The following is a 22,933-nucleotide window of genomic DNA, read 5'->3' as shown; positions in this document are numbered from 1 at the left end:
GTAACTATGACTCTCCTAAGGCAGCCAATGTCTCGTTACTAGGGTTTCGATTAAGATATCTCGAATAACCCCTGGGAAGAGAAATGATGACTCTTTTATGATACACAACTAGTGACATGTCGCTTCTGGCAGACTGGCCGCAGTAAGAAAAAATGGCAGACTTTGTGAGCAATTGTGACGAGTAACTATGACTCTCTTAGGGTAGCCAATGCCTCGTTACTAGGGTTTCGATGAAGATATCTCGAATAACCCCTGGGAGGAGTAACGATGACTCTTTTATGATACACAACTAGTGACATATCGCTTCTGGCAGACTGGCCACAGTAAGAAAAAATGGCAGACTGGGTGAGCAATTGGGACGAGTAACTATGACTCTCCTAAGGTAGCCAATGCCTCGTTACTAGGGTTTTGATTAAGATATCTCGAATAACCCCTGGGAGGAGAAACGATGACTCTTTTATGATACACAACTTGTGACATATCGCTTCTGGCAGACTGGCCACAGTAAGAAAAAATGGCAGACTGGGTGAGCAATTGGGACGAGTAACTATGACTCTCTTAAGGTAGCCAATGCCTCGTTACTAGGGTTTCCATTAAGATATCTCGAATAACCCCTGGGTGGAGTAGCGACCACTCTCTTATGATACACAAATAGTGACATATCGCTTCTGGCAGACGACGCAGTAAGAAAAAATGTTGGACTGGGTGAGCAATTGGGACGAGTAACTACGACTCTCTTAAGGTAGCCAACGCCTCGTTACTAGGGTTTCGATTAAGATATCTCGAATAACCCCTGGGAGGAGTAACGATCACTCCTTTATGATACACAACTAGTGACATATCGCTTCTGGCAGACTGGACGCAGTAAGAAAAAATGCTGGGCTGGGTGAGCAATTGGGACTAGTAACTATGATTCTCTTAAGGTAGCCAATGTCTCGTTACTAATGGTTTCTAAGAATATATCTCGAATAACCCCTTGGAGGAGAAACGATCACTCTTTTATGATACACAACTAGTGACATATCGCTTCTGGCAGCCTGGCTGCAGTAAGAAAAACTGTTTGACTGGGTGAGCTATTGGGACGAGTAACTATGACTCTCTTAAGGTAGCCAATGCCTCGTTACTATGGTTTCGATTAAGATATCTCGAATAACCCCGGGGAGGAGTAACGATCACTCCTTTATGATACACAACTAGTGACATATCACTTCTGGCAGGCTGGTCGCAGTAAGAAAAAATGTTGGACTGGGTGCGCAATTGGGACGAGTAACTATGACCCTCTTAAGGTAGCCAATGTCTCGTTACTAGGGTTTCGATTAAGATATCTCGAATAACCCCTGGGAGGAGAAACGATAACTCTTTTATGATACACAACTAGTGACATATCGGTTCTGGCAGAATGGCCACAGTAAGAAAAAATATTGGACTGGGTGAGCGATTGAGACGAGTAACTATGACTCTCTTAAGGTAGCCAATGCCTCGTTACTAGGGTTTCCATTAAGGTATCTCGAATAACCCCTGGGAGGAGTAACGATGCCTCTTTTATGATACACAACTAGTGACATATCACTTCTGGCACACTGGCCACTGTAAGAAAAAATGGCAGTTGTGTGAGCAATTGGGACGAGTAACTATGACTCTCCTAAGGCAGCCAATGCCTCGTTACTAGGTTTTCGATTAAGATATCTCGAATAACCCCTGGGAGGAGAAACGATGACTCTTTTATCATACACAACTAGTGACATATCGCTTCTGGCAGACTGGATGCAGTAAGAAAAAATGTTGGACTGGGTGAGCTATTGGGACGAGTAACTATGACTCTCTTAAGGTAGCCAATGCCTCGTTACTAGGGTTTCGATTAAGATATCTCGAATAACCCCTGGGAGGAGTAACGATCACTCCTTTATGATACGCAACTAGTGACATATCGCTTCTGGCAGACTGGTCGCAGTAAGAAAAAATGTTTAACTGGGTGAGAAATTGGGACGAGTAACTATGACTCTCTTAAGGTAGCCAATGTCTCGTTACTAGGGTTTCGATTAAGATATCTCGAATAACCCCTGGGAGGAGAAACAATCACTCTTTTATGATACACAACTAGTGACATATCGCTTCTGGCAGACTGGCTGCAGTAAGAAAAAATGTTGGACTGGGTGAGCTATTGGGACGAGTAACTATGACTCTCTTAAGGTAGCCAATGCCTCGTTACTAGCGTTTCGATTAAGATATCTCGAATAACCCCTGGGAGGAGCAACGATCACTCATTTATGATACACAACTAGTGACATATCGGTTCTGGCAGACTGGCCACAGTAAGAAAAAATGTTGGACTGGGTGAGCAATTGGGACGAGTAACTATGACTCTCTTAAGGTGGCCAATGCCTCGTTACTAGGATTTCCATTAAGATATCTCGAATAACCCCTGGGAGGAGTAACGATGACTCCTTTATGATACACAACTAGTGACATATCGCTTCTGGCAGACTGGTCGCAGTAAGAAAAAATGTTGGACTGGGTGAGCTATTGGGTTCGAGTAACTATGACTCTCTTAAGGTAGCCAATGCCTCGTTACTAGGGTTTCGATTAAGATATCTCGAATAACCCCTGGGAGGAGAAACGATGACTCTTTTATGATACACAACTAGTGACATGTCGCTTCTGGCAGACTGGATGCAGTAAGAAAAAATGGCAGACTTTGTGAGCAATTGTGACGTTTAACTATGACTCTCTTAAGGTAGCCAATGCTTCGTTACTAGGGTTTCCATTAAGATATCTCCAATAACCCCTGGGAGGAGTAGCGACCACTCTCTTATGATACACAACTAGTGACATATCGCTTCTGGCAGACGACGCAGTAAGAAAAAATGTTGGACTGGGTGAGCAATTGGGACGAGTAACTATGACTCTCTTAAGGTAGCCAATGCCTCGTTACTAGGGTTTCGATTAAGATATCTCGAATAACCGCTGGGAGGAGTAACGATGACTCTTTTATGATACACAACTAGTGACAAATCGCTTCTGGCAGACTGGCCACAGTAAGAAAAAATGGCAGACTGGGTGAGCAATTGGGACGAGTAACTATGACTCTCTTAATGTAGCCAATGCCTCGTTACTAGGGTTTTGATTAAGATATCTCGAATAACCCCTGGGAGGAGCAACGATGACTCTTTTATGATACACAACTAGTGACATATCGCTTCTGGCAGACTGGCCGCAGTAAGAAAAAACGTTTTAATGTTTGAGCAATTGGGACGAGTAACTATGACTCTCTTAAGGTAGCCAATGCCTCGTTACTAGTGTTTCGATTAAAATATATCGAATAAGCCCTGGGAGGAGTAACGATCACTCTTTTATGATACACAACTAGTGACAAATTGCTTCTGGCAGACTGGTCGCAGTAAGAAAAAATGTTGGACTGGGTGAGCAATTGGGACGAGTATCTATGACTCTCTTAAGGTAGCCAATGCCTCGTTACTAGGGTTTCGATTAAGATATCTCGAATAACCCCTGGGAGGAGTAGCAACCACTCTTTTATGATACACAACTAGTGACATATCGCTTCTGGCAGACTGGCTGCAGTAAGAAAAAATGGCAGACTGGGTGAGCTATTGGGACGAGTAACTATGACTCTCTTAAGGTAGCCAATGCCTCGTTACTAGGGTTTCGATTAAGATATCTCGAATAACCCCGGGGAGGAGTAACGATCACTCCTTTATGATACACAACTAGTGACATATCACTTCTGGCAGACTGGTCGCAGTAAGAAAAAATGTTGGACTGTGTGCGCAATTGGGACGAGTAACTATGACTCTCTTAAGGTAGCCAATGTCTCGTTACTAGGGTTTCGATTAAGATATCTCGAATAACCCCTGGGAGGAGCAACGATCACTCTTTTATGATACACAACTAGTGACATATCGGTTCTGGCAGACTGGCCACAGTAAGAAAAAATTTTGGACTGGGTGAGCAATTGGGACGAGTAACTATGACTCTCTTAAGGTAGCCAAAGCCTCGTTACTAGGATTTCCATTAAGATATCTCGAATAACCCCTGGGAGGAGTAACGATGACTCCTTTATGATACACAACTAGTGACATATCGCTTCTGGCAGACTGGTCGCAGTAAGAAAAAATGTTGGACTGGGTGAGCTATTGGGACGAGTAACTATGACTCTCTTAAGGTAGCCAATGCCTCGTTACTAGGGTTTCGATTAAGATATCTCGAATAACCCCTGGGAGGAGAAACGATGACTCTTTTATGATACACAACTTGTGACATATCGCTTCTGGCAGACTGGCCACAGTTAGAAAAAATGGCAGACTGGGTGAGCTATTGGGACGAGTAACTATGACTCTCTTAAGGTAGCCAATGCCTCGTTACTAGGGTTTCGATTAAGATATCTCGAATAACCCCGGGGAGGAGTAACGATCACTCCTTTATGATACACAACTAGTGACATATCACTTCTGGCAGACTGGTCCCAGTAAGAAAAAATGTTGGACTGGGTGCGCAATTGGGACGAGTAACTATGACTCTCTTAAGTTAGCAAATGCCTCGTTACTAGTATTTCGATTAAGATATCTCGAATAACCCCTGGGAGGAGTAACGATCACTCCTTTATGATACACAACTAGTGGAATCTCGCTTCTGGCAGACTGGTCGCAGTAAGAAAAAATGTTGGACTGAGTGAGCAATTGGGACGAGTAACTATGACTCTCTTAAGGTAGCCAATGCCTCGTTACTAGGGTTTCCATTAAGATATCTCGAATAACCCCTGGGAGGAGTAACGATGACTCTTTTATGATACACAACTAGTGACATATCGCTTCTGGCAGACTGGCCGCAGTAAGAAAAAACGTTTTATTGGGTGAGCAATTGGGACGACTAACTATGACTCTCTTAAGATAGCCAATGCCTCGTTACTAGTGTTTCGATTGAAATATATCGAATAAGCCCTGGGAGGAGTAACGATCACTCTTTTATGATACACAACTAGTGACATATCGCTTCTGGCAGACTGGCCACAGTAAGAAAAAATGGCAGACTGGGTGAGCAATTGGGACGAGTAACTATGACTCTCTTAAGGTAGCCAATGCCTCGTTACTAGGGGTTCCATTAAGATATCTCGAATAACCCCTGGGTGGAGTAGCGACCACTCTCTTATGATACACAAATAGTGACATATCGCTTCTGGCAGACGACGCAGTAAGAAAAAATATTGGACTTGGTGAGCAATTGGGACGAGGAACTATGACTCTCTTAAGTTAGCCAATGCCTCGTTACTAGGATTTCGATTAAGATATCTCGAATAACCCCTGGGAGGAGTAACGATCACTCCTTTATGATACACAACTAGTGACATATCGCTTCTGGCAGACTGGTCGCAGTAAGAAAAAATGTTGGACTGGGTGAGCAATTGGGACGAGTAACTATGACTCTCTTAAGGTAGCCAATGTCTCGTTACTAATGGTTTCGATGAAGATATCTCGAATAACCCCTGGGAGGAGAAACGATCACTCTTTTATGATACACAACTAGTGACATATCGCTTCTGGCAGACTGGCTGCAGTAAGAAAAAATGTTGGACTGGGTGAGCTATTGGGACGAGTAACTATGACTCTCTTAAGGTAGCCAATGCCTCGTTACTAGGGTTTCGATTTGGATATCTCGAATAACCCCGAGGAGGAGTAACGATCACTCCTTTATGATACACAACTAGTGACATATCACTTCTGGCAGACTGGTCGCAGTAAGAAAAAATGTTGGACTGGGTCCGCAATTGGGACGAGTAACTATGACTCTCTTAAGGTAGCCAATGCCTTGTTACTAGGGTTTCCATTAAGATATCTCGAATAACCCCTGGGAGGAGTAGCGACCACTCTCTTATGATACACAACTAGTGACATATCGCTTCTGGCAGACGACGCAGTAAGAAAAAATGTTGGACTGGGTGAGCAATTGGGACGAGTAACTATGACTCTCTTAATGTAGCCAATGTCTCGTTACTAATGGTTTCGATGAAGATATCTCGAATAACCCCTGGGAGGAGAAACGATCACTCTTTTATGATACACAACTAGTGACATATCGCTTCTGGCAGACTGGCTGCAGTAAGAAAAAATGTTGGACTGGGTGAGCAATTGGGACGAGTAACTATGACTCTCTTAAGGTGGCCAATGCCTCGTTACTAGGATTTCCATTAAGATATCTCGAATAACCCCTGGGAGGAGTAACGATGACTCCTTTATGATACACAACTAGTGACATATCGCTTCTGGCAGACTGGTCGTAGTAAGAAAAAATGTTGGACTGGGTGAGCTATTGGGACGAGTAACTATGACTCTCTTAAGGTAGCCAATGCCTCGTTACTAGGGTTTCGATTAAGATATCTCGAATAACCCCTGGGAGGAGAAACGATGACTCTTTTATGATACACAACTAGTGAAATATCGCTTCTGGCAGACTGGCCACAGTAAGAAAAAATGGCAGACTGGGTGAGCAATTGGGACGAGTAACTATGACTCTCTTAATGTAGCCAATGCCTCGTTACTAGGGTTTTGATTAAGATATCTCGAATAACCCCTGGGAGGAGTAACGATGACTCTTTTATGATACACAACTAGTGACATATCGCTTCTGGCAGACTGGCCGCAGTAAGAAAAAACGTTTTAATGTTTGAGCAATTGGGACGAGTAACTATGACTCTCTTAAGGTAGCCAATGCCTCGTTACTAGTGTTTCGATTAAAATATATCGAATAAGCCCTGGGAGGAGTAACGATCACTCTTTTATGATACACAACTAGTGACAAATTGCTTCTGGCAGACTGGTCGCAGTAAGAAAAAATGTTGGACTGGGTGAGCAATTGGGACGAGTATCTATGACTCTCTTAAGGTAGCCAATGCCTCGTTACTAGGGTTTCGATTAAGATATCTCGAATAACCCCTGGGAGGAGTAGCAACCACTCTTTTATGATACACAACTAGTGACATATCGCTTCTGGCAGACTGGCTGCAGTAAGAAAAAATGGCAGACTGGGTGAGCTATTGGGACGAGTAACTATGACTCTCTTAAGGTAGCCAATGCCTCGTTACTAGGGTTTCGATTAAGATATCTCGAATAACCCCGGGGAGGAGTAACGATCACTCCTTTATGATACACAACTAGTGACATATCACTTCTGGCAGACTGGTCGCAGTAAGAAAAAATGTTGGACTGTGTGCGCAATTGGGACGAGTAACTATGACTCTCTTAAGGTAGCCAATGTCTCGTTACTAGGGTTTCGATTAAGATATCTCGAATAACCCCTGGGAGGAGCAACGATCACTCTTTTATGATACACAACTAGTGACATATCGGTTCTGGCAGACTGGCCACAGTAAGAAAAAATTTTGGACTGGGTGAGCAATTGGGACGAGTAACTATGACTCTCTTAAGGTAGCCAATGCCTCGTTACTAGGATTTCCATTAAGATATCTCGAATAACCCCTGGGAGGAGTAACGATGACTCCTTTATGATACACAACTAGTGACATATCGCTTCTGGCAGACTGGTCGCAGTAAGAAAAAATGTTGGACTGGGTGAGCTATTGGGACGAGTAACTATGACTCTCTTAAGGTAGCCAATGCCTCGTTACTAGGGTTTCGATTAAGATATCTCGAATAACCCCTGGGAGGAGAAACGATGACTCTTTTATGATACACAACTTGTGACATATCGCTTCTGGCAGACTGGCCACAGTTAGAAAAAATGGCAGACTGGGTGAGCAATTGGGACGAGTAACTATGACTCTCTTAAGGTAGGCAATGCCTCGTTACTAGGGTTTCGATTAAGATATCTCGAATAACCCCTGGGTGGAGTAGCGACCACTCTCTTATGATACACAACTAGTGACATATCGCTTCTGGCAGTCTGGTCGCAGTAAGAAAAAATGCTGGACTGGGTGAGCAATTGGGACGAGTAACTATGACTTTCTTAAGGTAGCCAATGTCTCGTTACTAATGGTTTCGATGAAGATATCTCGAATAACCCCTGGGAGGAGAAACGATCGCTCTTTTATGATACACAACTAGTGACATATCGCTTCTGGCAGACTGGCTGCAGTAAGATAAAATGTTGGACTGGGTGAGCTATTGGGACGAGTAACTATGACTCTCTTAAGGTAGCCAATGCCTCGTTACTAGGGTTTCGATTAAGATATCTCGAATAACCCCGGGGAGGAGTAACGATCACTCCTTTATGATACACAACTAGTGACATATCACTTCTGGCAGACTGGTCCCAGTAAGAAAAAATGTTGGACTGGGTGCGCAATTGGGACGAGTAACTATGACTCTCTTAAGTTAGCCAATGCCTCGTTACTAGGATTTCGATTAAGATATCTCGAATAACCCCTGGGAGGAGTAACGATCACTCCTTTATGATACACAACTAGTGACATATCGCTTCTGGCAGACTGGTCGCAGTAAGAAAAAATGTTGGACTGAGTGAGCAATTGGGACGAGTAACTATGACTCTCTTAAGGTAGCCAATGCCTCGTTACTAGGGTTTCCATTAAGATATCTCGAATAACCCCTGGGAGGAGTAACGATGACTCTTTTATGATACACAACTAGTGACATATCGCTTCTGGCAGACTGGCCGCAGTAAGAAAAAACGTTTTATTGGGTGAGCAATTGGGACGACTAACTATGACTCTCTTAAGATAGCCAATGCCTCGTTACTAGTGTTTCGATTGAAATATATCGAATAAGCCCTGGGAGGAGTAACGATCACTCTTTTATGATACACAACTAGTGACATATCGATTCTGGCAGACTGGCCACAGTAAGAAAAAATGGCAGACTGGGTGAGCAATTGGGACGAGTAACTATGACTCTCTTAAGGTAGCCAATGCCTCGTTACTAGGGGTTCCATTAAGATATCTCGAATAACCCCTGGGTGGAATAGCGACCACTCTCTTATGATACACAACTAGTGACATATCGCTTCTGGCAGACGACGCAGTAAGAAAAAATATTGGACTTGGTGAGCAATTGGGACGAGGAACTATGACTCTCTTAAGTTAGCCAATGCCTCGTTACTAGGATTTCGATTAAGATATCTCGAATAACCCCTGGGAGGAGTAACGATCACTCCTTTATGATACACAACTAGTGACATATCGCTTCTGGCAGACTGGTCGCAGTAAGAAAAAATGTTGGACTGGGTGAGCAATTGGGACGAGTAACTATGACTCTCTTAAGGTAGCCAATGTCTCGTTACTAATGGTTTCGATGAAGATATCTCGAATAACCCCTGGGAGGAGAAACGATCACTCTTTTATGATACACAACTAGTGACATATCGCTTCTGGCAGACTGGCTGCAGTAAGAAAAAATGTTGGACTGGGTGAGCTATTGGGACGAGTAACTATGACTCTCTTAAGGTAGCCAATGCCTCGTTACTAGGGTTTCGATTTGGATATCTCGAATAACCCCGAGGAGGAGTAACGATCACTCCTTTATGATACACAACTAGTGACATATCACTTCTGGCAGACTGGTCGCAGTAAGAAAAAATGTTGGACTGGGTCCGCAATTGGGACGAGTAACTATGACTCTCTTAAGGTAGCCAATGCCTAATTACTAGGGTTTCCATTAAGATATCTCGAATAACCCCTGGGAGGAGTAGCAACCACTCTCTTATGATACACAACTAGTGACATATCGCTTCTGGCAGACGACGCAGTAAGAAAAAATGTTGGACTGGGTGAGCAATTGGGACGAGTAACTATGACTCTCTTAATGTAGCCAATGTCTCGTTACTAATGGTTTCGATGAAGATATCTCGAATAACCCCTGGGAGGAGAAACGATCACTCTTTTATGATACACAACTAGTGACATATCGCTTCTGGCAGACTGGCTGCAGTAAGAAAAAATGTTGGACTGGGTGAGCAATTGGGACGAGTAACTATGACTCTCTTAAGGTGGCCAATGCCTCGTTACTAGGATTTCCATTAAGATATCTCGAATAACCCCTGGGAGGAGTAACGATGACTCCTTTATGATACACAACTAGTGACATATCGCTTCCTTTCAGACTGGTCGTAGTAAGAAAAAATGTTGGACTGGGTGAGCTATTGGGACGAGTAACTATGACTCTCTTAAGGTAGCCAATGCCTCGTTACTAGGGTTTCGATTAAGATATCTCGAATAACCCCTGGGAGGAGAAACGATGACTCTTTTATGATACACAACTAGTGACATGTCGCTTCTGGCAGACTGGATGCAGTAAGAAAAAATGGCAGACTTTGTAAGCAATTGTGTCGTTTAACTATGACTCTCTTAAGGTAGCCAATGCCTCGTTACTAGGGTTTCCATTAAGATATCTCGAATAACCCCTGGGAGGAGTAGCGACCACTCTCTTATGATACACAACTAGTGACATATCGCTTCTGGCAGACGACGCAGTAAGAAAAAATGTTGGACTGGGTGAGCAATTGGGACGAGTAACTATGACTCTCTTAAGGTAGCCAATGCCTCGTTACTAGGGTTTCGATTAAGATATCTCGAATAACCGCTGGGAGGAGTAACGATGACTCTTTTATGATACACAACTAGTGAAATATCGCTTCTGGCAGACTGGCCACAGTAAGAAAAAATTTTGGACTGGGTGAGCAATTGGGACGAGTAACTATGACTCTCTTAAGGTAGCCAATGCCTCGTTACTAGGATTTCCATTAAGATATCTCGAATAACCCCTGGGAGGAGTAACGATGACTCTTTTATGATACACAACTTGTGACATATCGCTTCTGGCAGACTGGCCACAGTTAGAAAAAATGGCAGACTGGGTGAGCAATTGGGACGAGTAACTATGACTCTCTTAAGGTAGGCAATGCCTCGTTACTAGGGTTTCCATTAAGATATCTCGAATAACCCCTGGGTGGAGTAGCGACCACTCTCTTATGATACACAACTAGTGACATATCGCTTCTGGCAGTCTGGTCGCAGTAAGAAAAAATGCTGGACTGGGTGAGCAATTGGGACGAGTAACTATGACTCTCTTAAGGTAGCCAATGTCTCGTTACTAATGGTTTCGATGAAGATATCTCGAATAACCCCTGGGAGGAGAAACGATCACTCTTTTATGATACACAACTAGTGACATATCGCTTCTGGCAGACTGGCTGCAGTAAGATAAAATGTTGGACTGGGTGAGCTATTGGGACGAGTAACTATGACTCTCTTAAGGTAGCCAATGCCTCGTTACTAGGGTTTCGATTAAGATATCTCGAATAACCCCGGGGAGGAGTAACGATCACTCCTTTATGATACACAACTATTGACATATCACTTCTGGCAGACTGGTCCCAGTAAGAAAAAATGTTGGACTGGGTGCGCAATTGGGACGAGTAACTATGACTCTCTTAAGTTAGCCAATGCCTCGTTACTAGGATTTCGATTAAGATATCTCGAATAACCCCTGGGAGGAGTAACGATCACTCCTTTATGATACACAACTAGTGACATATCGCTTCTGGCAGACTGGTCGCAGTAAGAAAAAATGTTGGACTGAGTGAGCAATTGGGACGAGTAACTATGACTCTCTTAAGGTAGCCAATGCCTCGTTACTAGGGTTTCCATTAAGATATCTCGAATAACCCCTGGGAGGAGTAACGATGACTCTTTTATGATACACAACTAGTGACATATCGCTTCTGGCAGACTGGCCGCAGTAAGAAAAAACGTTTTATTGGGTGAGCAATTGGGACGACTAACTATGACTCTCTTAAGATAGCCAATGCCTCGTTACTAGTGTTTCGATTGAAATATATCGAATAAGCCCTGGGAGGCGTAACGATCACTCTTTTATGATACAACTCTAGTGACAAATCGCTTCTGGCAGACTGGTCGCAGTAAGAAAAAATGTTGGACTGGGTGAGCAATTGGGACGAGTATCTATGACTCTCTTAAGGTAGCCAATGCCTCGTTACTAGGGTTTCGATTAAGATATCTCGAATAACCATTGGGAGAGTAACGATCACTCCTTTATGATACACAACTAGTGACATATCGCTTCTGGCAGACTGGCCACAGTAAGAAAAAATGGCAGTCTGGGTGAGCAATTGGGACGAGTAACTATGACTCTCTTAAGGTAGCCAATGCCTCGTTACTAGGGGTTCCATTAAGATATCTCGAATAACCCCTGGGTGGAGTAGCGACCACTCTCTTGTGATACACAACTAGTGACATATCGCTTCTGGCAGACGACGCAGTAAGAAAAAATGTTGGACTTGGTGAGCAATTGGGACGAGGAACTATGACTCTCTTAAGTTAGCCAATGCCTCGTTACTAGGATTTCGATTAAGATATCTCGAATAACCCCTGGGAGGAGTAACGATCACTCCTTTATGATACACAACTAGTGACATATCGCTTCTGGCAGACTGGTCGCAGTAAGAAAAAATGTTGGACTGGGTGAGCAATTGGGACGAGTAACTATGACTCTCTTAAGGTAGCCAATGTCTCGTTACTAATGGTTTCGATGAAGATATCTCGAATAACCCCTGGGAGGAGAAACGATCACTCTTTTATGATACACAACTAGTGACATATCGCTTCTGGCAGACTGGCTGCAGTAAGAAAAAATGTTGGACTGGGTGAGCTATTGGGACGAGTAACTATGACTCTCTTAAGGTAGCCAATGCCTCGTTACTAGGGTTTCGATTTGGATATCTCGAATAACCCCGAGGAGGAGTAACGATCACTCCTTTATGATACACAACTAGTGACATATCACTTCTGGCAGACTGGTCGCAGTAAGAAAAAATGTTGGACTGGGTCCGCAATTGGGACGAGTAACTATGACTCTCTTAAGGTAGCCAATGCCTTGTTACTAGGGTTTCCATTAAGATATCTCGAATAACCCCTGGGAGGAGTAGCGACCACTCTCTTATGATACACAACTAGTGACATATCGCTTCTGGCAGACGACGCAGTAAGAAAAAATGTTGGACTGGGTGAGCAATTGGGACGAGTAACTATGACTCTCTTAATGTAGCCAATGCCTCGTTACTAGGGTTTTGATTAAGATATCTCGAATAACCCCTGGGAGGAGTAACGATGACTCTTTTATGATACACAACTAGTGACATATCGCTTCTGGCAGACTGGCCGCAGTAAGAAAAAACGTTTTATTGGGTGAGCAATTGGGACGACTAACTATGACTCTCTTAAGGTAGCCAATGTCTCGTTACTAGTGTTTCGATTAAAATATATCGAACAAGCCCTGGGAGGAGTAACGATCACTCTTTTATGATACACAACTAGTGACAAATCGCTTCTGGCAGACTGGTCGCAGTAAGAAAAAATGTTGGACTGGGTGAGCAATTGGGACGAGTATCTGTGACTCTCTTAAGGTAGCCAATGCCTTGTTACTAGGGTTTCGATTAAGATATCTCGAATAACCCCTGGGAGGAGTAGCAACCACTCTTTTATGATACACAACTAGTGATATATCGCTTCTGGCAGACTGGCTGCAGTAAGAAAGAATGTTGGACTGGGTGAGCTATTGGGACGAGTAACTATGACTCTCTTAAGGTAGCCAATGCCTCGTTACTAGGGTTTCGATTAAGATATCTCGAATAACCCCTGGGAGGAGAAACGATGACTCTTTTATGATACACAACTAGTGACATGTCGCTTCTGGCAGACTGGCCGCAGTAAGAAAAAATGGCAGACTGGGTGAGCAATTGGGACGAGTAACTATGACTCTCTTAAGGTAGCCAATGCCTCGTTTCTAAGTTTTCCATTAAGATATCTCGAATAACCCCTGGGTGGAGTAGCGACCACTCTCTTATGATACACAACTAGTGACATATCGCTTCTGGCAGACGACGCAGTAAGAAAAAATGTTGGACTGGGTGAGCAATTGGGACGAGTAACTATGACTCTCTTAAGGTAGCCAATGCCTCGTTACTAGGGTTTCGATTAAGATATCTCGAATAACCCCTGGGAGGAGTAACGATCACTCCTTTATGATACACAACTAGTGACATATCGCTTCTGGCAGACTGGTCGCAGTAAGAAAAAATGCTGGACTGGGTGAGCAATTGGGACGAGTAACTATGACTCTCTTAAGGTAGCCAATGTCTCGTTACTAATGGTTTCGATGAAGATATCTCGAATAACCCCTGGGAGGAGAAACGATCACTCTTTTATGATACACAACTAGTGACATATCGCTTCTGGCAGACTGGCTGCAGTAAGAAAAGATGTTGGACTGGGTGAGCTATTGGGACGAGTAACTATGACTCTCTTAAGGTAGCTAATGCCTCGTTACTAGGGTTTCGATTAAGATATCTCGAATAACCCCGGGGAGGAGTAACGATCACTCCTTTATGATACACAACTAGTGACATATCACTTCTGGCAGACTGGTCGCAGTAAGAAAAAATGTTGGACTGGGTGCGCAATTGGGACGAGTAAATATGACTCTCTTAAGTTAGCCAATGCCTCGTTACTAGGATTTCGATTAAGATATCTCGAATAACCCCTGGGAGGAGAAACGATCACTCTTTTATGATACACAACTAGTGACATATCGCTTCTGGCAGACTGGCTGCAGTAAGAAAAAATGTTTCACTGGGTGAGCTATTGGGACGAGTAACTATGACTCTCTTAAGGTAGCCAATGCCTCGTTACTAGGGTTTCGATTAAGATATCTCGAATAACCCCGAGGAGGAGTAACGATCACTCCTTTATGATACACAACTAGTGACATATCACTTCTAGCAGACTGGTCGCAGTAAGAAAAAATGTTGGACTGGGTCCGCAATTGGGACGAGTAACTATGACTCTCTTAAGGTAGCCAATGCCTCGTTACTAGGGTTTCCGTTAAGATATCTCGAATAACCCCTGGTAGGAGTAGCGACCACTCTCTTATGATACACAACTAGTGACATATCGCTTCTGGCAGACTGGTCCCAGTAAGAAAAAATGTTGGACTGGGTGCGCAATTGGGACGAGTAACTATGACTCTCTTAAGTTAGCCAATGCCTCGTTACTAGGATTTCGATTAAGATATCTCGAATAACCCCTGGGAGGAGTAACGATCACTCCTTTATGATACACAACTAGTGACATATCGCTTCTGGCAGACTGGTCGCAGTAAGAAAAAATTTTGGACTGAGTGAGCAATTGGGACGAGTAACTATGACTCTCTTAAGGTAGCCAATGCCTCGTTACTAGGGTTTCCATTAAGATATCTCGAATAACCCCTGGGAGGAGTAACGATGACTCTTTTATGATACACAACTAGTGACATATCGCTTCTGGCAGACTGGCCGCAGTAAGAAAAAACGTTTTATTGGGTGAGCAATTGGGACGACTAACAATGACTCTCTTAAGATAGCCAATGCCTCGTTACTAGTGTTTCGATTGAAATATATCGAATAAGCCCTGGGAGGAGTAACGATCACTCTTTTATGATACAACTCTAGTGACAAATCGCTTCTGGCAGACTGGTCGCAGTAAGAAAAAATGTTGGACTGGGTGAGCAATTGGGACGAGTATCTATGACTCTCTTAAGGTAGCCAATGCCTCGTTACTAGGGTTTCGATTAAGATATCTCGAATAACCATTGGGAGAGTAACGATCACTCCTTTATGATACACAACTAGTGACATATCGCTTCTGGCAGACTGGCCACAGTAAGAAGAAATGGCAGTCTGGGTGAGCAATTGGGACGAGTAACTATGACTCTCCTAAGGTAGCCAATGCCTCGTTACTAGGGTGTTGATTAAGATATCTCGAATAACCCCTGGGAGGTGTAACGATGACTCTTTTATGATACACAACTTGTGACATATCGCTTCTGGCAGACTGGCCACAGTAAGAAAAAATGGCAGACTGGGTGAGCAATTGGGACGAGTAACTATGACTCTCTTAAGGTAGCCAATGCCTCGTTACTAGGGGTTCCATTAAGATATCTCGAATAACCCCTGGGTGGAGTAGCGACCACTCTCTTATGATACACAACTAGTGACATATCGCTTCTGGCAGACGACGCAGTAAGAAAAAATGTTGGACTTGGTGAGCAATTGGGACGAGGAACTATGACTCTCTTAAGTTAGCCAATGCCTCGTTACTAGGATTTCGATTAAGATATCTCGAATAACCCCTGGGAGGAGTAACGATCACTCCTTTATGATACACAACTAGTGACATATCGCTTCTGGCAGACTGGTCGCAGTAAGAAAAAATGTTGGACTGGGTGAGCAATTGGGACGAGTAACTATGACTCTCTTAAGGTAGCCAATGTCTCGTTACTAATGGTTTCGATGAAGATATCTCGAATAACCCCTGGGAGGAGAAACGATCACTCTTTTATGATACACAACTAGTGACATATCGCTTCTGGCAGACTGGCTGCAGTAAGAAAAAATGTTGGACTGGGTGAGCTATTGGGACGAGTAACTATGACTCTCTTAAGGTAGCCACTGCCTCGTTACTAGGGTTTCGATTTGGATATCTCGAATAACCCCGAGGAGGAGTAACGATCACTCCTTTATGATACACAACTAGTGACATATCACTTCTGGCAGACTGGTCGCAGTAAGAAAAAATGTTGGACTGGGTCCGCAATTGGGACGAGTAACTATGACTCTCTTAAGGTAGCCAATGCCTTGTTACTAGGGTTTCCATTAAGATATCTCGAATAACCCCTGGGAGGAGTAGCGACCACTCTCTTATGATACACAACTAGTGACATATCGCTTCTGGCAGACGACGCAGTAAGAAAAAATGTTGGACTGGGTGAGCAATTGGGACGAGTAACTATGACTCTCTTAATGTAGCCAATGCCTCGTTACTAGGGATTTGATTAAGATATCTCGAATAACCCCTGGGAGGAGTAACGATGACTCTTTTATGATACACAACTAGTGACATATCGCTTCTGGCAGACTGGCCGCAGTAAGAAAAAACGTTTTATTGGGTGAGCAATTGGGACGACTAACTATGACTCTCTTAAGGTAGCCAATGTCTCGTTACTAGTGTTTCGATTAAAATATATCGAATAAGCCCTGGGAGGAGTAACGATCACTCTTTTATGATACACAACTAGTGACAAATCGCTTCTGGCAGACTGGTCGCAGTAAGAAAAAATGTTGGACTGGGTGAGCAATTGGGACGAGTATCTGTGACTCTCTTAAGGTAGCCAATGCCTTGTTACTAGGGTTTCGATTAAGATATCTCGAATAACCCCTGGGAGGAGTAGCAACCACTCTTTTATGATACACAACTAGTGACATATCGCTTCTGGCAGACTGGCTGCAGTAAGAAAGAATGTTGGACTGGGTGAGCTATTGGGACGAGTAACTATGACTCTCTTAAGGTAGCCAATGCCTCGTTACTAGGGTTTCGATTAAGATATCTCGAATAACCCCTGGGAGGAGAAACGATGACTCTTTTATGATACACAACTAGTGACATGTCGCTTCTGGCAGACTGGCCGCAGTAAGAAAAAATGGCAGACTGGGTGAGCAATTGGGACGAGTAACTATGACTCTCTTAAGGTAGCCAATGCCTCGTTTCTAAGTTTTCCATTAAGATATCTCGAATAACCCCTGGGTGGAGTAGCGACCACTCTCTTATGATACACAACTAGCGACATATCGCTTCTGGCAGACGACGCAGTAAGAAAAAATGTTGGACTGGGTGAGCAATTGGGACGAGTAACTATGACTCTCTTATGGTAGCCAATGCCTCGTTACTAGGGTTTCGATTAAGATATCTCGAATAACCCCTGGGAGGAGTAACGATCACTCCTTTATGATACACAACTAGTGACATATCGCTTCTGGCAGACTGGTCGCAGTAAGAAAAAATGCTGGACTGGGTGAGCAATTGGGACGAGTAACTATGACTCTCTTAAGGTAGCCAATGTCTCGTTACTAATGGTTTCGATGAAGATATCTCGAATAACCCCTGGGAGGAGAAACGATCACTCTTTTATGATACACAACTAGTGACATATCGCTTCTGGCAGACTGGCTGCAGTAAGAAAAGATGTTGGACTGGGTGAGCTATTGGGACGAGTAACTATGACTCTTTTAAGGTAGCTAATGCCTCGTTACTAGGGTTTCGATTAAGATATCTCGAATAACCCCGGGGAGGAGTAACGATCACTCCTTTATGATACACAACTAGTGACATATCACTTCTGGCAGACTGGTCGCAGTAAGAAAAAATGTTGGACTGGGTGCGCAATTGGGACGAGTAAATATGACTCTCTTAAGTTAGCCAATGCCTCGTTACTAGGATTTCGATTAAGATATCTCGAATAACCCCTGGGAGGAGAAACGATCACTCTTTTATGATACACAACTAGTGACATATCGCTTCTGGCAGACTGGCTGCAGTAAGAAAAAATGTTGGACTGGGTGAGCTATTGGGACGAGTAACTATGACTCTCTTAAGGTAGCCAATGCCTCGTTACTAGGGTTTCGATTAAGATATCTCGAATAACCCCGAGGAGGAGTAACGATCACTCCTTTATGATACACAACTAGTGACATATCACTTCTAGCAGACTGGTCGCAGTAAGAAAAAATGTTGGACTGGGTCCGCAATTGGGACGAGTAACTATGACTCTCTTAAGGTAGCCAATGCCTCGTTACTAGGGTTTCCGTTAAGATATCTCGAATAACCCCTGGGAGGAGTAGCGACCACTCTCTTATGATACACAACTAGTGACATATCGCTTCTGGCAGACGACGCAGTAAGAAAAATGTTGGACTGGGTGAGCAATTGGGACGAGTAACTATGACTCTCTTAAGGTAGCCAATGCCTAGTTACTAAAGTTTCGATTAAGATATCTCGAATAAACCCCGGGAGGAGTAACGATGACTCTTTTATGATACACTACTAGTGACATATCGCTTCTGGCCGACTGGCCACAGTAAGAAAAAATGGCAGACTGGGTGAGCAATTGGGACGAGTAACTATGACTCTCTTAATGTAGCCAATGCCTCGTTACTAGGGTTTTGATTAAGATATCTCGAATAAACCCTGGGAGGAGTAACGATGACTCTTTTATGATACACCACTAGTGACATATCGCTTCTGGCAGACTGGCCGTAGTAAGAAAAAACGTTTTATTGGGTGAGCAATTGGGACGACTAACTATGACTCTCTTAAGGTAGCCAATGCCTCGTTACTAGTGTTTCGATTAAAATAAATCGAATAAGCCCTGGGAGGAGTAACGATCACTCTTTTATGATACACAACTAGTGACAAATCGCTTCTAGCAGACTGGTCGCAGTAAGAAAAAATGTTGGACTGGGTGAGCAATTGGGACGAGTATCTATGACTCTCTTAAGGTAGCCAATGCCTCGTTACTAGGGTTTCGATTAAGATATCTCGAATAACCCCTGGGAGGAGTAGCAACCACTCTTTTATGATACACAACTAGTGACATATCGCTTCTGGCAGACTGGCCACAGTAAGAAAAAATGGCAGACTGGGTGAGCCATTGGGACGAGTAACTATGACTCTCTTAATGTAGCCAATGCCTCGTTACTAGGGTTTTGATTAAGATATCTCGAATAACCCCTGGGAGGAGTAACGATGACTCTTTTATGATACACAACTAGTGACATATCGCTTCTGGCAGACTGGCCGCTGTAAGAAAAAACGTTTTATTGGGTGAGCAATTGGGACGACTAACTATGACTCTCTTAAGGTAGCCAATGCCTCGTTACTAGTGTTTCGATTAAAATATATCGAATAAGCCCTGGGAGGAGTAACGATCACTCTTTTATGATACACAACTAGTGACAAATCGCTTCTGGCAGACTGGTCGCAGTAAGAAAAAATGTTCGACTGGGTGAGCAATTGGGACGAGTATCTATGACTCTCTTAAGGTAGCCAATGCCTCGTTACTAGGGTTTCGATTAAGATATCTCGAATAACCCCTGGGAGGAGTAGCAACCACTCTTTTATGATACACAACTAGTGACATATCGCTTCTGGCAGACTGGCTGCAGTAAGAAAAAATGTTGGACTGGGTGAGCTATTCGGACGAGTAACTATGACTCTCTTAAGGTAGCCAATGCCTCGTTACTAGGGTTTGGATTAGGATATCTCGAATAACCCCGGGGAGGAGTAACGATCACTCCTTTATGATACACAACTAGTGACATATCACTTCTGGCAGACTGGTCGCAGTAAGAAAAAATGTTGGACTGTGTGCGCAATTGCGACGAGTAACTATGACTCTCTTAAGGTAGCCAATGTCGCGTTACTAGGGTTTCGATTAAGATATCTCGAATAACCCCTGTGAGGAGCAACGATCACTCTTTTATGATACACAACTAGTGACATATCGGTTCTGGCAGACTGGCCACAGTAAGAAAAAATGTTGGATTGGGTGAGCAATTGGAACGAGTAACTATGACTCTCTTAAGGTAGCCAATGCCTCGTTACTAGGATTTCCATTAAGATATCTCGAATAACCCCTGGGAGGAGTAACGATGACTCCTTTATGATACACAACTAGTGACATATCGCTTCTGGCAGACTGGTCGCAGTAAGAAAAAATGTTGGACTGGGTGAGCTATTGGGACGAGTAACTGTGACTCTCTTAAGGTAGCCAATGCCTCGTTACTAGGGTTTCGATTAAGATATCTCGAATAACCCCTGGGAGGAGAAACGATGACTCTTTTATGATACACAACTAGTGACATGTCGCTTCTGGCAGACTGGTCGCAGTAAGAAAAAATGTTGGACTGGGTGAGCTATTGGGACGAGTAACTGTGACTCTCTTAAGGTAGAAGATGCCTCGTTACTAGGGTTTCGATTAAGATATCTCGAATAACCCCTGGGAGGAGAAACGATGACTCTTTTATGATACACAACTAGTGACATGTCGCTTCTGGCAGACTGGCCGCAGTAAGAAAAAATGGCAGACTTTGTGAGCAATTGTGACGAGTAACTATGAATCTCTTAGGGTAGCCAATGCCTCGTTACTAGGGTTTCGATGAAGATATCTCGAATAACCCCTGGGAGGAGTAACGATGACTCTTTTATGATACACAACTAGTGACATATCGCTTCTGGCAGACTGGCCACAGTAAGAAAAAATGGCAGTCTACGTGAGCAATTGGGACGAGTAACTATGACCCTCCTAAGGTAGCCAATGCCTCGTTACTAGGTTTTTGATTAAGATATCTCGAATAACCCCTGGGAGGAGAAACGATGACTCTTTTATGATACACAACTTGTGACATATCGCTTCTGGCAGACTGGCCAAAGTAAGAAAAAATGGCAGACTGGGTGAGCAATTGGGACGAGTAACTATGACTCTCTTAAGGTAGCCAATGCCTCGTTTCTAGGTTTTCCATTAAGATATCTCGAATAACCCCTGGGTGGAGTAGCGACCACTATCTTATGATACACAACTAGTGACAATTCGCTTCTAGCAGACTGGTCGCAGTAAGAAAAAATGTTGGACTGTGTGAGCAATTGGGACGAGTATCTATGACTCTCTTAAGGTAGCCAATGCCTCGTTACTAGGGTTTCGATTAAGATATCTCGAATAACCCCTGGGAAGAGTAACGATCACTCCTTTATGATACACAACTAGTGACATATCGCTTCTGGCAGACTGGTCGCAGTAAGAAAAAAATGCTGGACTGGGTGAGCAATTGGGACGAGTAACTATGACTCTCTTAAGGTAGCCAATGTCTCGTTACTAATGGTTTCGATGAAGATATCTCGAATAACCCCTGGGAGGAGAAACGATCACTCTTTTATGATACACAACTAGTGACATATCGCTTCTGGCAGACTGGTCGCAGTAAGAAAAGATGTTGGACTGGGTGAGCTATTGGGACGAGTAACTATGACTCTCTTAAGGTAGCCAAAGCTTCGTTACTAGGGTTTCGATTAAGATATCTCGAATAACCCCGGGGAGGAGTAACGATCACTCCTTTATGATACACAACTAGTGACATATCACTTCTGGCAGACTGGTCGCAGTAAGCAAAAATGTGGGACTGGGTGCGCAATTGGGACGAGTAAATATGACTCTCTTAACTTAGCCAATGCCTCGTTACTAGGATTTCGATTAAGATATCTCGAATAACCCCTGGGAGGAGTAAAGATCACTCCTTTATGATACACAACTAGTGACATATCGCTTCTGGCACACTGGTCGCAGTAAGAAAAAATGTTGGACTGAGTGAGCAATTGGGACGAGTAACTATGACTCTCTTAAGGTAGCCAATGTCTCGTTACTAATGGTTTCGATGAAGATATCTCGAATAACCCCTGGGAGGAGAAACGATCACTCTTTTATGATACACAACTAGTGACATATCGCTTCTGGCAGCCTGGCTGCAGTAAGAAAAAATGTTGGACTGGGTGAGCTATTGGGACGAGTAACTATGACTCTCTTAAGGTAGCCAATTCCTCGTTACTACGGTTTTGATTAAGATATCTCGAATAACCCCTGTGAGGAGTAACGATGACTCTTTTATGATACACAACTAGTGACATATCGCTTCTGGCAGACTGGCCGCAGTAAGAAAAAATGTTGGACTGGGTGAGCAATTGGGACGAGTAACTATGACTCTCTTAAGGTAGCCAATGCCTCGTTACTAGGGTTTCGATTAAGATATCTCGATTAACCCCTGGGAGGAGAAAAGATGACTCTTTTATGATACACAACTAGTGACATATCGCTTCTGGCAGACTGGCCACAGTAAGAAAAAATGGCAGACTGGGTGAGCAATTGGAACGAGTAACTATGACTCTCTTAAGGTAGCCAATGCCTCGTTACTAGGGTTTCCATTAAGATATCTGGGAGGAGTAACGATGACTCTTTTATGATACACAACTAGTGACATATCGCTTCTGGCAGACTGGTCGCAGTAAGAAAAAATG

The sequence above is a fragment of the Schistocerca gregaria genome, chromosome X, assembly GCF_023897955.1.
Source record: "Schistocerca gregaria isolate iqSchGreg1 chromosome X, iqSchGreg1.2, whole genome shotgun sequence".
In the NCBI taxonomy this organism is placed as follows: Eukaryota; Metazoa; Arthropoda; class Insecta; order Orthoptera; family Acrididae; genus Schistocerca; species Schistocerca gregaria.
This window is presented reverse-complemented; position numbering follows the sequence as displayed.